Consider the following 17,743-nt stretch of genomic DNA (forward strand, 5'->3'; position numbering starts at 1 on the left):
GTAACGACACCTATGTTAGACTATTGTATATTGACTACAGCTCCGCCTTCAATATTATAATTCCAAGCAAACTCATCACCAAACTCTGAGACCTGGGACTCAACACCTCCCTCTGTACATGGATCCTTGATTTTCTGACCAGCAGACCACAATCAGTGAGAATAGTCAGCAATACCTCTGGCACGATTATTCTCAACACTGGTGCCCCAAAAAGCTGCGGCCTCAGCCCTCGACTCTACTCCCTATATACTCATGACTACGTGACCATATTCTTTTTGTAACTCCCATCTACAAGTTTGCAGATGAAACCACCATAGGAGGCCGTATCTCAAATAACGATTGAGTCGGAGTACAAGAAGGAGATAGAGAGCTTAGTCACATGACGTCATGACAACAACCTTTCCCTCGATGTTAGCAAAACAAAAGAGCTGATCATTGACTTCAGGAAAGGGGCTGGTGTACATGGACCTGTCTACATCAATGGTACTGAGGTTGAGAGGGTTGAGAGCTTCAAGTTCCTGGGAGTGAACATCACCAATAGCCTGTCCTGGTCCAACCACATAGGCACCACAGCCAAGAAAACTCACCAGCGCCCCTACTTCCTCAGGAGGCTAAAGAAATTTGGCATGTCCCCTTTGACACTCGCCAACTTTTATCGATGCACCATAGAAAGCATCTTATCTGGATGCATCACGGTTTGGTATGGCAACTGCTCTGCCCAGGACCACAAGAAACTGCAGAGGGTTATGGACACAGTCCAGCACATCACAGAAACCAGCCTCCCCTCCATGGACTCTGTCTATAACTCTCACTGCCTTGGTGAAGCAGCCAGGCATAATCAAAGACCCCACCCACCGGGTCATTCTCTCTTCTTCCCTCTCCCAACAGGCAGAAGATACAAAAGCCTGAGGGCACATACCACCAGGCTCAAGGACAGCTTCTATCCCACTGTTATAAGACAATTGAATGGTTCTTTTATACAATGAGATGGACTCTTGACCTCACAATCTACCTTGTTATGACCTTGCACCTTATTGTCTACCTGCACTGCACTTCCCTGTAGCTGTGACACTTTACTCTGTATTGTTATTGTTTTTACCCTGTACTACCTCAATGCACTATGTATTGAATTGATCTGTACGAACAGTATAAAGACATTTTTCACTGTACCTCGGTACAAGTGACAATAATAAACCAATACCAATACCAACGTCCCTCAAACCCCTTCCTACCCATGTGCATGACCAACTGTCTTTTAAATATTGTTATTGTCCCTGACTCAACCACTTCCTCTGGCAGCTCTTTCCATATATGCACCAACTTCTGCATGAAGAAGTTACCCCTGAGATCCCTTTTAAACTTCTCCCCTCTCACCTTAAACCCATGTGCTTGAGTTTTTGACTCTCTTTCCCTGGGAAAAAGACTGCGTGCATTCACCCTATCTTTGCCCCTCATGAATATATACACCTCCGTAAGGACACCCCTCATTATCCTACGTTGCAAGGTATAAAGTCTTAGCCTGTCCATCCTCTCAGACCCTTGAGTCCTGGCAACTTTCTCGTAAATCTTCTCTGCACTTTCCAGCTTAATGAGGACTTTCCAATAACAGGGTAACCAAAACTGTACACAATTCTTCAGCCGCGACCCCACTAGTGTCTAGTAGAACTGCAACATAATGTCTTCAGCACCCTGACTGATGAAGGCGAATGTGCCAAACACATTCTTCACCACCCTGTCTACCCGTGATGCCACTTTCAGGGAACTATGTACTTGTACTCTGAGGTCCCTCTGTTCTACAACACTTTGAGTTGAAATGAAGGTTGAAAATCGGTCAAATGTTTGCAAGGATGGGGAGATCAGGGATCAAGGGTTTGTATCTTTGACAAGAAGAGTAATGATGGCAGAGAGGGGGCCAGTCCCTGAGGAGAGAGAAGAGTCCACATGGGAGCCAGGAATGGAAGTTGGGATCAGGTTGAGGGAGTGGAGGTGAACCTCATGGTCGATAAAAGTTCAGAGAGGACATGAAGGGAATAGGATTGAAAAAGGAGAAAGATGCAAGTTCACGGAAAAACAGGCAGTTTGGCACAGTGAATGATGAATTGAGATGAAGGTTAAAATCACCGTCACGGTACAGAACAATTAATCTTTGGATGAAAATATGCAAAATGGCATTATTGTGGAGTGGAGTGCATTCAGCCATTGGAAGCTGATGCAGGGGAGAGACTTATTGCTGCTACATGTTATTGCAACAGTAGACCAAACAAGCATCAGATCACATCTGGCACTGGCTTTAATACAGACTCATAAAATAGAAAAGCATTACAAATCCTTCATCAGAACCTGACCTGTAAAACATTTGGATGCAAACCTGTCAGCTTCTGGCTCAGTTAGTAGGAATCTGAATGCTGAATCAGAGTGCTTTGGGTTCATGTTCTCGTTCAGTGATTTGAGCAGAGGAATCCAGGCTGATGCTCCTGTGTGGTACTGAGGAACACGTACCTCCAGGCTCCAGGCTCAAGGACAGCTTCTATACTAGTGTTATAGGGCTCTTGAATGGACCTCTTACATGATAAAGATGACCTCTTGATCTCTCAAGCTACCTCGTCAAGGCACTTGCACCTTATTTGTCTACCTCTACATTACTTACTTTGTAACTGTAATACTACATTCTGCATTCTATTTTTTTTTTCCTTTTGTACTACCTCATTGTATTTATGTATGGAATGATCTGTCTGGATGGCACGCATAACAAAGCTTTTCAATGTATCTCCATACATGTGACAATAGTAAACCAATACCAATTACCAATGTAAGAGCTGCCTCTTTTTTTGAGTGAATCTATACCTCTAAGTCCCTATCTGCTCTCTAGTGTAGGTGTAAACCATCTCAGAAGACATTTTGGCCCTGATCATTACTAAAGTAGACATCTGATAATCTGACATTGCAGTCTGTGGGAGCTTGCTATGCACTAAGTGGTTTCTGCATGGTGGTTGAGGCAACCTCATCCCTGGAAACACATCATGAGACTTTCAGTTTGCTGTGCTTCCATCAGGCAGAGGAAGGGACCTTGCATTCATTTTGTCAACATTCTTAAAGCATCTGATCACTTGCTATTCTTCACTCACAGCTCCTGACTGCCACAGTGCCAAATTTTATTTTTAATTCTCCATTTTCAAGATGTGAATGTTGCCGGCAAAGCCACATTTATTCCACATACCTAATAGCCCTTGAACTTAACACCTTGTACTTTATAATTTCATGTTAGTAACTTCTTACAACAAGGAGGCCATTCAGCCCATCAATCCCATTGCCCCACCTATTTCCCTGCAACCCATTGTCTTACTCATGGCCACTAACATCTCTTTGATTCTTCTACCACCTATTTACACTAGGAGCAATTTGCGGTAGCCAATTCAACCCGCATGCTTGATAAGGATGGCAGATTTCTTTCAATGAAGGATCTCAGTGATTCAGGTGGTTTTTTACAACGATCATGCCCACAGTTACAGATACTTCTATCCTGACTTAATTAAATGAATTTAAGTTCCTGAGTTATAGAGTCATAGAGTCACATGGCACAGAAACAGGCCCTTCGTCCCAGCTGGTCCATGCCGACCAAGATGTCCATCCAAGCTAGTTCCATTTACCTGCATTTGGCCCATATCTTTCTAAACCTTTCCCATCCATGTAGCTGTCCAACTGCCTTTTAAAAATTGCTAATGTACCAGTCTCAACCTCTTCTCTGGCAGCTCATCCCACCCACGTACCACCCTTTGTGTAAAAAATGTTGCCCTCAAGTTCCCATTAAGTCTTTTCCCTCTCACCTTGAACCTATGCCCTCTGTGTTCCTGATTCCCCAACCCTGGGAAAAAGACTGAGTGCATTTACCCAATCTAGGCTCCTCATGGTTTTATACACCTCTGTAAGATCACCTCTCAGTCTCAGTTGCCATGGTTGAGATTCAAACCCATCACTTCAGGCATCTAGGATTGCTGGTTTACTAGTGCAACTACAACACTATTGTTCCCTTAACTTTACAAACTGTACAATAAGCATTTACGAGTGGCCTGAAATTATTTTCTCTCCAAATTGAAAAGTAATCCCAGAGGAGAGTCCACCACCGTTCCACCTCAGGTAGAACATCAGTGCACTGACATTCTCTGCCCTTGTCAATTATTTCCAGGGGTGTCTCTTGAAGCTGGATGGTGCCATCCTGAGTTTTCAGATGTGCTCCAATTGCAAGATGCTTGAACTCTTTAAAACCAATCTCTTTGAACATTTGGTTAATACTTTGACCTTCAAATGGCCTTGGTTCAGGCCATATCAATATCATCTACAGCTGACAGTGACAAGCTGTCGACCAGAAAAAAAACTGTAGTCCCAAGTACAGAGAAACATTAAAAGACAATTAAAAATTGAATAATATAAACAAATTAACATTATTTAAAATTAAATCAAGTAAATTAAATTACTTATAAAACAAAAACACTTTTAAATATCTAAAAAGATTAAAATGAACAAAAATAATTTAGAATGTGTGACCTAACTCTCTTGTTGCCAGATCAATATGACAATAAACTCGACTTTGACTATTCAGATTTTAACGACACTGACCAAACCAATTCCCTCTGCCAGTGGGCCATGACACTTTCTCTGACTGCAGTGACAATAACCCTGCCCTCTGAAGGATTCTGTCAGTCCCAGCAAGGGAAGGATTATCATTCCTGAGCTTCATAACCATTGACAATGGAAGAGAATGGAATCGGATCTATCAGGAGCATAAGGTTGGCTGAGGCAAGAGTCATTTCATTCTCTGAGCTTCCAGACACTCACCCCCAACTTAATATGACCAGGGAGTAGTGCTCCAATGTGTAAGAAAGGGAGGGGTGCTGGGATGACATCAGGACTAAAGCAAGTAAAAATGAATAGAGACACAGTACAGAAGAATTGCAATTAGAAGCTCGTTAATTATTTCTTGATGAATTATGTGCAAACATTACATTGCAACAGTGACTAAATGTCATCCAAAGTGCTTTGAAGCGTTCTGAAAGGGTTGTGAAAGTTGCCAATTCATGCAAGTCTTTCTTTTGAAATAGAAAATAAATGATAGATCACTGTAATATTATTGCAAGAATGTATAAGCATCCCTATTGTTATAGGTGCTGCTTGTACTTAGTGTACTGAATCACTTATTACTGCAGTGTCTGCTGAGGAAGAAATATATTTTATCTTCTGGTAGCATATGTCCTGTCGTTTAAGAAGTAACACAATGTAAGCCACAGATTTGAGTCTTAAAGCATAATTAAGACACAATTCTGGGAACAACCAAACATGACATAGTGGCAGCAGTCCAACGAATGTTGAATTTGACTTTAAGAAGTCAACACTACTTTGTGGTGACTGTGTGTACTGACTTTGTGAAGGGCAGCTGTGATGAGTGCACAGTTCCAGCCCTGGAAGGCAGATGATGTCTGGAGGCATTCGTAAAATGTAAGCAGCAATATAACTGACATTCCAACTGATATATAACTGATATAACTGGAGTATTGCATACGGTTTTGGCCCCTCTGCTATAGGAAGGATGTCACTGAGCTGGAAAGAGTACAAAGAAGATTTATGAGGATGCTGCCAGGACTTGAGGGCCTGAGTTATACGGAGAGGTTGGGCAGGCTAGGTCTTTATTCCTTGGATCATAGGAAACTGAGGGCTGTCCTTATGGAGATATATAAAATCATAAGGGGCAGAGACAGGGTGAATGCACACAGTGTTTTTCCCAGGGGAAGGGAATCAAAAGCTAGAGGACATAGGTTTAAGATGAGAGGAGAAAGATTTAAAAGGGATGTTAAGGGTAACCAGAGGCTGATGAGTATATAGAACGAGCTGTCAGAGGAAGCAGTTGAGGCAGGTACAATAACGACATTTAAAAGACGTTTGGACAGGTACATGGATCAGAGGGATAGGGACCAAATGCGGTCAAACGGAACTAACTCAGGTGGGCACCTTAGTCGGCATGGATGAGCTGTGCCAAAGGAGTTTCTGTGCTGTATTTCTGTACAAGTCCATGATATTCAATGTTTTCTCGAAAGACACGGTTGATGAAGGGAAGGTCAGCTTCGTCCTTTCGTGACAGGATAGAAAGGATTGGATTGTTTCAACAGCGAGGAAAGAAGTGAGTCTGAGAATAAGAGTCCTGACAAGACATTTGAAATTTTTAGCAAATGCAAGCTGAGATCGAACTATCTGATTCCCAAATATGAGTCCCAAAGCCTGAGGCAGAAATCAGGTGATTTGTTTCCCTACAAGGTCAATGTACAGAAGCATTAAACACGAATTCAAGAAAATGGATGAAAGCTTATTGCTCAAATCATCTTGGATTCAGCATTCAGTAGAAAGCATGAACCTATAATGAGAAATTCACTACTACACAGGTTATAAATGCAGCCAGAGCACAGAAAGTGGTAAGTAGACAGCTGACAATGTACAAAGGAAAGGAAAATTCCTCAGCTTGGATTGACCCAAGGCTCAGATTGACAGACACAGGGAAGGAAGGTAACCGTGTGGTCCATCTCACTGAAAGAAAGTGACCTGCCATCTGGGTCTGAGAAAGGGAGGGGCAACAGTTGGTCTCAGTAAACTACAAGATGGAGGAGACAAGTTTGGGAATTGGAAGCAGCATGCCAATCTGTGGTGTAAGGGTTAAAAGTATGTCTGAAAGCAGAATGGAGTTGTCCTGTCACCCATGAGGCCTTGAAGTATGCAGCTGTAAGGCCATTATGGGGGCTTCACAGTCTGGAGTTAGGAAGACATCGTAGAGAGATAAATTGGTAAATTGGTATATTGTTGTCACATGTACTGGAGTGCAGTGAAAAACTTTGTTTTTCATGAAAAACACTATGATGCTGGAGGAACTCAGCAGGCCAGGCAGCATTCATGGAGAAAAGCAGGCGGTCAACGTTTCGGGTCAGGACCCTTCTTCAGGACTGAAGATAGGAAAAATGGAAGCCCAGTACTTTGTTTTGCATTTGATCACTTTGTTTTGCATGCCATCTATACAGATCATTTCACCACTTCAGTACATCGAGGCAGAACAAGGGAAAAGCAATGACAGAATGCAGAATAAAGTTTTACAAGTACAGAAAAAGTGCAGTGCAGGCAGACAATAAAGTGCAAGGTCATGATGAGGTAGATTGTGAGGTCAAGAGTCCATCTTAATGTACAAGAGGTTTGTTCAATAGTCTTATAATAGTGGGACAGAAGCTGTCCTTGAGCCTGGTGATACATGCTTTCAGGCTTTTGTATCTTCTGCCTGACGGGAGAAGGGAGAGGAGAGAATGTCCAGAGTGGGTGGGGTCTTTGTTTATGCTGGCTGCTTTACCAAGGCAGTGAGAAGCGAAGATGAGAGTCCATGGAGGGGAGGCTGGTTTCTGTGATGTGCTGGGCTCGTGTCCACAACTCTCTACAGTTTCTTGTGGTCTCAAGCATAGCAGTTGCCATATCAAGCCGTGATGCATCAGGATAGGATTCTTTCTATGGTTCATCCATAAAAATTGGTGAGTGTCAATGAGGACATGCTGAATTTCTTTAGCGTCCTGAGGAAGTAGAGGCGCTGGTGTGCTTTCTTGGCCATGGTGTCTACGTAGTTGCACCAGGGCAGGCTATTGGTGATGTTTCACTCCTAGGAGCTTCAAACTCTCAACCTTCTCGACCTCAGCACCATTGATCTAGACAAGAGTTTTCCTGAAGGAGGTCTGTGACTAGCTCAGCTATTCTGTGGCACAAATATGTTTTGTTGGGGGGGGAGCTTGCTAATTTGAAATGTATCTGACAGCTGTGCGTAAGATTAGGGCAGAAGTGCGGGCTTTTAACTATATAAGTGTACCCTGCTGGTGAGCTCATTGAACCTTTCCTTGGACCGGAATCACAGATGGTACCAGGATCTCTACGTTCTCAGAACCAGCTGTCATTTGTCTCCACAGAGTCCCCAGTGGGCAGAGGTGGTGAGGCTTATTATTTTATTCATTGCTTTATTAATCCTCTTCTGTACTTTATCTTAATAAATATAGCCTGTTGCAATCTTATACTGTTGAAGTGTCCTTTCTTCATCATTGATGTGAATCCTTGAAAATCTGCTTAGTCACATTCCATTACACAATCAAAGGCCACTCTCCAACAAGAAGCAAAGCAGATCTAATCCAAATGTACCCAATATATTTTAATGGAATGATTGGATGCTTTGAGTAATTTGAACATCACATCAATATTGACACCCTAGTGAAACTGATGAATACCCCAACCTCCACCACCTCCCCATTATGTAAAGTACAAATTGAATTGAAGAGAAAGATTAAAAAGAAACACAGAGGGATGGAACAGGAGGGGTAAGTTATTAAACCCAATAACATCATAGTGAGAGATAAACCAATGGATGGCCAAAGATATGCTTAGACTAGAAAACTAGAATCAAGGGATCAAAAGGGGCAAACTTGACTATGGGAGACGTCACATCCACATTGGCAGAGACCAAAATTTCAACAAGCTTTCAACAAAAAACAGAGTGATGTCAAGAACCACAAAAACTAGGCTCAAGTTTTTTTCATGAAGACAGAACCAAGGTATTTGTTTAAGTCTCTTTCATTGGTTTGTTTCCCATTATAAATTTCCCAGTTCTGACTGTAAGGAATCTATAATTGTCTTCACTAACCCTTCATTTCAAATACTTGCACAGTCCACTTTTATGTTGCAAGTTTACTCTTTATTTCTCCCCTCTTGTTCAAACTCTTTTTTGCTAAATTCTAAAAAGCTCCAAGTCATCAAACCTGGTATTTTGTTTTCTGGAATCTTAATGTCATTCAGGTAATTCAATGCCAGTAAGTCCTTCCTAAGGTGTAGTGCCCAAAATTGAGCATCTTATGCCTGGAAATCAAAAAAAAACTGCAGATGCTGGAAATCTGAAATAAAAACAGAAACACTCAGCAGGTCAGGCAGCATCTGTGGAAAGAGAAACAGAGTTAACATTCAAGGCTCATGACCCTTCATCAGAGTGAGGAAGGAGAGAGAACAAGCTAGTTTTCAGTGGCAGAGAATGTGGGGAAGCAATGGTTAAAACAAAAGGGATATCACTGGCAGGGTGAGACCATATGAGTTAATAGGTCAGTTAGAATCAGAGTATACCTTTATCTGGTGTGGTGTAACTTAGTTTTCCTATTTAGACTCTAGCAGAGAGATATCTTGTAGTTAGGGGAAGGCACCAAATAAACATGTTATTACTTTCCTACTCCCGGTGACCAGATTGGAACTAGCACATTTTGAGGCAGATTTTATTGCTTAGGAAGATTGTTAGAGAGGAAAGAATGAAACCAGTTTGATTTGGACCAGATACTTGTCTGCACTGACAGTTATGAAGTCTTTGAGAAGTTTACATCTCTACAATGAACACTTCATCACAATTTTGGAACATAAGGGATGCTTACAGTAAATCCAATTCAGGAGGATGATAAAAGCAAACAGTAAGTGCCCTTATACCTTTATAAATCGTTTTAGTTTCAAAGGGAAATTTAATCACATGGGTGGAAGAATTCTATTGTTTCTTATTTATAGAGTAATTGAAAAAGCATTTGAAGGACATTTTTATGTTATTGGATGCAGCCGACAAGAGCAATTCATTTTCTTTATCCAAAATATAAATGCATCCAGATGCATACAGAAACAGACGGTGGACCCACATTACATAACGGTGCTGTGAATATTGAAAAACTGGCTTAAGAACAGAGGAAGGTTGTAAATGGAGTAGATTAGTTGGCCCCTCAACACATTCAATAACATCATTGCTGTTTTGTGACCTCCAGCCATTTGGTTCTTGAACCAACCAGCATAATCCTAACCATCACTTCAATACAGCAAAGCCACTTTGCCAATATCACCACTTTGCACCACAATAAACTTTTGTTTTCCTCTAATTGTGTTCTTTCTTGTATAAGTTTGTATAATTTATGTTTTTCTTGTGAATGAGATATGAGATATCTTTATTAGTCACATGTACATCGAAACAGTGAAATACATCTTTTTTTTTTGTGTAGAGTGTTCTGGGGGCAGCCTGCAAGTGTTGCCACGCTTCCAGCACCAACATAGCATGCCCACAGCTTCTTAACCCGTACGTCTTTGGAATGAGGGAGGAAACCAGAGCACCTGGAGGAAACCCACGCAGACACGGGGAGAACGTACAAACTCCTTACAGATAGCAGCTGAATTGAACCCGGGTCTCTGGCGCTGTAATAGCATTACGCTAACTGCTACACTACCATGCCTGCCCTACCAAATGTTGTGTATCTGACGCCATGTGCCTGTGATGCTGCTGCAAGGAAGTTTTTCATTCACCTGTGCATACATGTACTTGTGCAGATGACAATAAACTCGACTTTGACTTTGACCTTTATACTTTATCCCATATGACAGGATTAGACAGCATCATTCTCCAGACCTATTGCCTCAAATCCTTTTATACTCTTGGCTAAAAAGGATGGTCAGTTCTGACAAAGGGTCTTTGATCTGCAGTGTTAACTGTGTCTCTTTCCACAGATGCTGCCTGACCTGCTGAGTGTTTGCAGCATTTTCTGTTTTTATTTCAGATTTCCAGCGTTCACAGTTCTTTTAATTTTCAAGAGGAGTCAGTCATGTTTACACTACATTAACACCAGCACCTTTAACACTTCAAAATGTACCATGCTATTGATATAGCAAGATAAACTTTAAGTCACACTACATAAGAGCATATTGAAACAAAACTTTGTTTATAGAGCCATAGAACTGTCATGACAAATTGGGAGGACATTCAACCCATTGGGTCAATGTTGGTATCTCTGTTTATTCTCCAATCACATTAACTTTATCACTAAAAAGTCTCCCATGGCTGAGCTACTTTTAGGTTAATAAAACTGATCCCATTTTTAATAATTAGGCATAAAGAGAAAGGATTTGAGCTGCAGCAAACACTCCCACCCCGGACATTCTCTCTTCTACCCCCTTCCATCAGGCAGAAGATACAAAAGCCTGAAAGCACGTACCACAAGGCTCAAGGACAGCTTCTATCCCACTGATATAAAACTATTGTATGGATCTCTTGTACAATAAAGATGAACTCTTGACCTTACAATCTACCCCGTCATGGCCCTTGCACTTTACTGTCTACCTGCACTGCACTTTCTATATAATTTTAACACTATATTCTGCATCCTAAATTGGTATTTTTTTTATTGTCACATGTACTGAGCTACAGTGAAAAGCTTTGTTTTGCATGCTATCCTTACAGATCATTTCATCACACCAGTACAGTGAGGTAGTACAAGAGAAAAGCAATAACAGAATTTATTCTGCATTCTGTTATTGATTTTCCCTTTGTACTGCCTCAATGTGCATCTGTTTTGAAATAATCTGTACGAATGGCATGCAAAATGAAGTTTTTCACTGTATCTCGGTACACGTGACAATAGTAAACCAATTCCAGTTCCAAAGTGAACAAAGACAAGGTGGTGAAGAAGTTTAGAGAGAGAATTCTAGAGCTTGTGAATCCAGGGCAGATAAAGACACTGCCAACACTGATTAAAATCAGGGATACAGAGTTGGACACAAAGAGTTTGGGAAGGTTACGGTGATGTAAAGGGACACAGTTATGGAGGGATTGTAAAACAAAAATGAAAATGTTAAAATAGAGTTGTTCAACCTTTTGCTTATAGATCTTGACAGTGTGATTGCAGCTTCTCCCAAAGCTATTTGGTTGATCAACACTACCTCCATAATCCTTGATCAAATCATCACTAAGTCTTTGCCTATATACGTATACGGACTCAGCTCTCTCAGGCTACCTGTCACAGACTGAAGTACTGTATTATACGTGAGAGTTGGAAAACTATTGTTATGTCCAACTTGTTAAATTAATGCCAATAGTTCAGCGCAGTTTGCTGGAGTGCTGCAGAGATTGGACACAATTCCTTCACTTGAATTTTACAGTAATGAAGTTTACAAAATTTAATATCACGGAATGTTGGATTTACAAATTACATGTCTGCTTGTCCATTTTAGAAATAACTTTATCGTGATTTGTGATTCTGCTCAAGGCAAACTCTCGCCTCACACCACTGAAGCAGTAACTGTAGGGATTGCAACCATCTGAATACTTTTTTTGGATTGAGACTGATGGTCAACCTGCAGACAGAGCTGCTGCAAAAGTGTAGGTGACAGAGGGAGTTGTCTGATTAAGTGGTATTGGCTGGCCAGTTTTGTAAGGAGTCTTTTTTTCCTTCCCTCCACCAGTGCCAGGTCAACACTCACAGAACATAGAACACTACAGCACAGTACAGGCCCTTCTGCCCATAATGTTGTGCCGACATTTTATCCTGCTTTAAGATCTATCTAATCCTTCCCTCCCACATAGCCCTCCATTTCTCTATCATTCATGTGTCTATCTAAGAGTCTCTTAAACGTCCCTAATGTATCTGCCCCCACAACCTCTGCTGGCAGTGCATTCCACGCACCCGCCACTCTCTGAGTAAAAAACTTACCCCTTATATCTTTCTCCAATCACCTTAAAATTATGTCCCCTCGTGTTAGCCATTGTCGCCCTGGGAAAAAGTCTCTGACTGTCCACTCGATCTATGCCTCTTATCATCTTGTACACCTCTATCAAGTCATTAAGGAATCACCCATTCCATTGCTCACAGAACAGTACAGTACAGGAACAGGACCTTCAGCCCACAATGTGCCAAACTAATTAAATGCCCAACTAAACTAATCCCTTCTGCCTACGATGTCCATATCCCTCCATTCTCTGCACATTCATGTGCCTACCTAAGAGCCTCTTAAACACCTCTATTGTATTTGCCTCCACTACCATCCCTGGCAGCGCATTCCACCTCTGTGTAAAAATCTTGTCCTACACATCTCCTCAGTGTACAGAAGTCTATAGAAGAGGGAGTGTTGCACATTCTAACAACACTGTACAGACTTAATTTTAATTTCATTAGAACTCTGCCTGATTCAGAAGTTCTGGGTTCAAGAACCATTTTGGACACTTGAACTCAAAGGTCTCAGCTGATTCTCTCCTGTGATGTACTGAGTCTGTGGTGAACTGCTGGAAGTGCTGTCGTTCAGACCAGAAATAGAGATAGGAATAGGCCGTTTGACCCCTTGTGTCTGCTTGGTAATTGGTTTATTATTGTCACATGTACCATCCAGACAGATCATTCCACGCATAAACACATTGAGGTGGTACAAAAGAAAAACAGTAACAGAATGCAGAATATAATATTACAGTTACAGAAAAAGTGCAGTGCAGGTAGACAGATAAAATGCAAGGGCCATGACGAGGTATGCCAGTGGCTCTACTTCATTAGGAGTTTGAGGAGATTTGGTATGTCATCAAAGACCCTTGCAAATTTCTACAACTGTGCAGTGGAGAGTATTCTGACTGGTTGCATCACCGCCCGATATGGAGGCTCCAACGTGCAGGATTGAAAGGGACTGCAGAGGGTTGTAGACTCAGCCAGCTCCATCTTGGATACAACCCTCCCCTCCATCAAGAACATCTTCAAGAGTAGGTGCCTCAAGATCCTCACCATCCGGGACATTCCCTCTTCTTGTTACTACCATCAGGGAGGAGGTACAGCAGCCTGAAGACCCACACTCAATGATTCAGGAACAGCTTCTTCACCTCCGCCATCAGATTTCTGAATGGTCCCGTGAACCCATGAACACTACTGCATTATTCCTCTTTTGCACTGCTTATTTATTTTTGTAACATAGTAATTTTTATGTCTTGCACTGCACTGTTGTCGCAAAACAACAAATTTCACAACCATGTCAGTGATAATAAACCTGAATCTGATTCTGAGATTGAGAGATCAAGAGTTCATCTTTATTGTGTGAGGGATCCATTCAAGAGTCTGATAACGACAGGATAGAAGCTGTCCTTGAGCCTGGTGGTATGTGTTCTCAAGCTTTTGTATCTTCTTCCCGATTGAAGGGGGAGAGAAGGCTGGAAGGGGTCTTTGATTATGTTGGCTGCTTTCCCGAGGAAGTGAGAAGTGTAGACAGAGTCCAGGGAGGGGATAATGGTTTTCTTGATGGATTTGGCTGCATTCCCAACTCCGCAGTTTCTTGCAGTTTTGGACAGAGCAGTTGCCATACCAAGCCGTGATGCATCCAGATAGGATGCTTTCTATGGTGCATCTGTAAAAATTTGTGAGGGTCACTGGGGACGTGCCATATTTGCTTAGCCTTCTGAGGAAGTAGAGCTGCAGGTGAGCTTGGTCATACAGCAGCTTCTACTTGGCTGGACCAGGAAACGTTGGTGACATTTACACCTAGGAACTTGAAGCTCTCAACCATTTCCATCTCAGCACCACTGATACATACAGGGGTGTGAACTCCACCCCGCTTCCTGAAGTCAATGACCAACTCTTTTGTTTTGCTGATATTGAGGGAAAGGTTGTTGTCTAGACACCTTGCCGTTCAGTAAGATCATGGCTGATCTGTTATCTTGGTGCAACTCTCCTGCATCGACTGCATGTTATAAATTAATATTTAGATAACACTTCCTGACAGTCTTGATTTTGTTACGCTGCATTATTGCTTTGCTTTGACTGTCCATTTCCCTCCACAGATGCTGCCTGATCCGCTGGGTTCCTTGTTGTTTGCTCCAGCTTCCAGCTTCTGCAGTTTGGTGGAGACACTTCCGCCAAAAGGGAAGTCCTAACAAAATCATGCAGGACCCTGGCAAAGTCTCTGTCCCTGAGGAAGAATAAAGTGACCCTACAGTCAGAGCAGAGGAGATGGGCCTCCAGCGAGCTGAGGGCGAGCAGAGGAACTGGGCCTCCAGTGAGCTGGAGACCAGGTGGATTGAAAGTGAGCATGGGAACCGGGGCCCTGGTGAGCTGAAAGCAGCAGATATCACCTGGTGAGCCAGTGCCATTCAAAGAGTCGCATAGCGGACTATCAGAGTTTGATTGTTCTAGGTTTAATCGGTAAATTAGTTTATTATTGTCACATGTACCGAGGTACGGTGCAAAACTTTGTTTTGCATGCCATCCATACAGATCATTTCACCACATCAGTGCACTGAGGAAGTACAAGGGAAAAGCAATAACAGAATATAGTGGTACAGCTACAGAGAAAGTGCAGTGCAGGCAGACAATAAGGTGCAAGGCCATAATGAGGTAGATTGTGAGGTCAAGAGTCCATCTTATCGCACTAGGGGACTGTTCAACAGTCTTATAACAGCGGGATAGAAGCTGTCCTTCACCCCGGTGGTATGTGCTTGCAGGCTTTTGTATTTTCTGCCCAATGGGGGGTGGGGGGGGAGAAGAGAGAATGTCCGGAGTGGGAGGGGTCTTTGATTATGTTAGCAGTTTTACTGAGGCAGCAAGAAGTGGAGACAGTGCTCAGTCATTGAATATATTCAAAGCTGAGTTTAAGATGTTAGACTGAGGCCCCATGTACTCTTTCAGATGGGCATAAAGGATTCAAAAACATTATTTCAAAAAGCATATGGACATTATCCCTGATCTCCCATCTAACACTTATCCCTCACACTTGCCAGGTACAAATTGGCTTCCATGTTTCCTACATTAAACCAATGACTTCCAGATTAATTAATTGCCTGTAAACCACTTTGGGATCTACGGCTTTCAAATACACTGCAACAAACAAGTTCATTCTCTTAATATTCTGCAACTTTTCAGTGCTAATTAAATCACTGAGCCCTAAAATTGTTGAATTACTCAGTGCTTGCGTTAATTAAGTGAACTGGTCTGTGTTGACATTACCAAATTACTTCAGCAGATTAGCTGGTCATTTATCTCATTGGCACTTGAGGGATCTTATTGTTTACAAATTGGACACAGCAAAAATTCAGTGAGTTTAAGAATAAATCTGTCATCTGAAGGACATGTTTAGGGATGTGTAAGGAACTGTATGAAAGCAAGCTACTTCTTCCCACACAGTTGTGGTGACCAGATTTCTTTGCATAGTTTGCTGGTGGTTTGCAGTGCTTGCTGGTAATTTATCTTGATACTAATATTGTTAAACTAATTTGAGTTGTGATTACTGCATTATTAATTGTTACTATTCCAAAAAAACACTCCCTCAGGTTGAAAGTTATTTTATATTTTAATCATTGAATACTAAATGCTAATATCCTAAAGTACTCAGTCATTACCTAAGTAAATAATTTGGCAATGATATTTCTAAAGTGGTAATTATCAACATTACTAAATTACCTGGAGCAAAAAAAAACATTTAGTTTGAGTAATATGAGTAGTTGAGTAACAGGTACCTGTCTGTTTGCATTTCTCAAGTGCATAAAGGCGCAAGAATACACCAATCACTATTTGGGAGCATAGTGGTTAAGCTACTGTGTTCCTCTCCAAATTATTCAGTCTTGAAATTATTAAATTATTCAACACTGATATCTTAAAATCAGGCAGGGCTGATATTTGTAAATAATTCTGCATTAATAATAAATTGCTCAATACCAACATTGGATTGGATAGGTTTCTTATTGTCACATATGCCGAGATACAGTGAAAAGCTTTTGTTTGTGTTCCATCCAGGCACATCATAAGTACATAATTACAAAATAAGTACAAAATTATTCAATGCTGAAACTATCATTCAATACTGACAATTTGAAATTACTCGGTAAGATTATTCCCAAAGTATTCAGTGAAGCTGTTTTTGAATTACTTAGTAAGGTTATTCCATAATTATGCAATGAAGCCAATTCAAAATTATTAGTGAAGCAATGTCTAAGTTACTCACAGATGCTATTACTGAGTTATGCAGTTAAATTACTCCTAGATTATGCATTGAAGTTATCTCCAAAATAATTGGTAAGGCTCTTCTCAAATTATGCAGTGAAGAAATTTATCTATTACTCACTGAAAGAATTTGTAATTTACTCAGTTATTCTATCACTACGTGACTCAGTGAAGTTATTCCCAAACTATCCATTGATACTATCTCTCAAAGCAGTCAATAAGATTTTTCCCAAATTGCACAGTGTAGCAATTTCTTAATTAGTCAGTGAAGTTAACCCGGAATTACTCAGTGAGTCTATTCTTAAACTACACAGTGACTTTAAAAAAACAGAAGCAGGAGTTGACTGAACAGTCCCTCAAGTATATTGATTGACTTGGCATTTAACTTCTCTGGAGTACAGAACTGCACAAATTTCATTAAGTACAAGAGTTGGGATGTTACATTACAGCTATCCAAGATGTTGTTGATACCACACTGTGTGGTTGCCTGTGCATAGGAAAGATGGTATTAAGCTGGAAAAGGTGCAGAAAACAATCATGATGATGTTACTGGGACTAGAGGGCTTGAGTTTTAAAGGAAGACTGGATAGGCTGGGGCTTTTTTCCTTGGAGTGTAGGAGGCTGAGGGGTGACCTTATAAGTGGTATATGAAATCATGAGGGGCATAGATAAGGTGCATGGTCTTTTCCCCAGGATAGAGGAGTCTAAAACTGAAAGGGCATAGGTTTAAAGTGAGAGGGGAAAGATTTACAAGGGATCTGAGGGGCAACTTGTTCACACAGAGGGTATTGGGTATGTGGAACAAGCTGCCAGAGGAAGTGGTAGAGGCGGGTATAATTACAACGTTTAAGAGATGTTTGGACAGGTTCATGGATAAGAAAGGTTTAGAGGGAAATGGGCCAAATGCAGGCAAACGGGACTAGCTCAAGTAGGCA

Source organism: Pristis pectinata, chromosome 5 (assembly GCF_009764475.1).
Source record: "Pristis pectinata isolate sPriPec2 chromosome 5, sPriPec2.1.pri, whole genome shotgun sequence".
NCBI lineage: Eukaryota > Metazoa > Chordata > Chondrichthyes > Rhinopristiformes > Pristidae > Pristis > Pristis pectinata.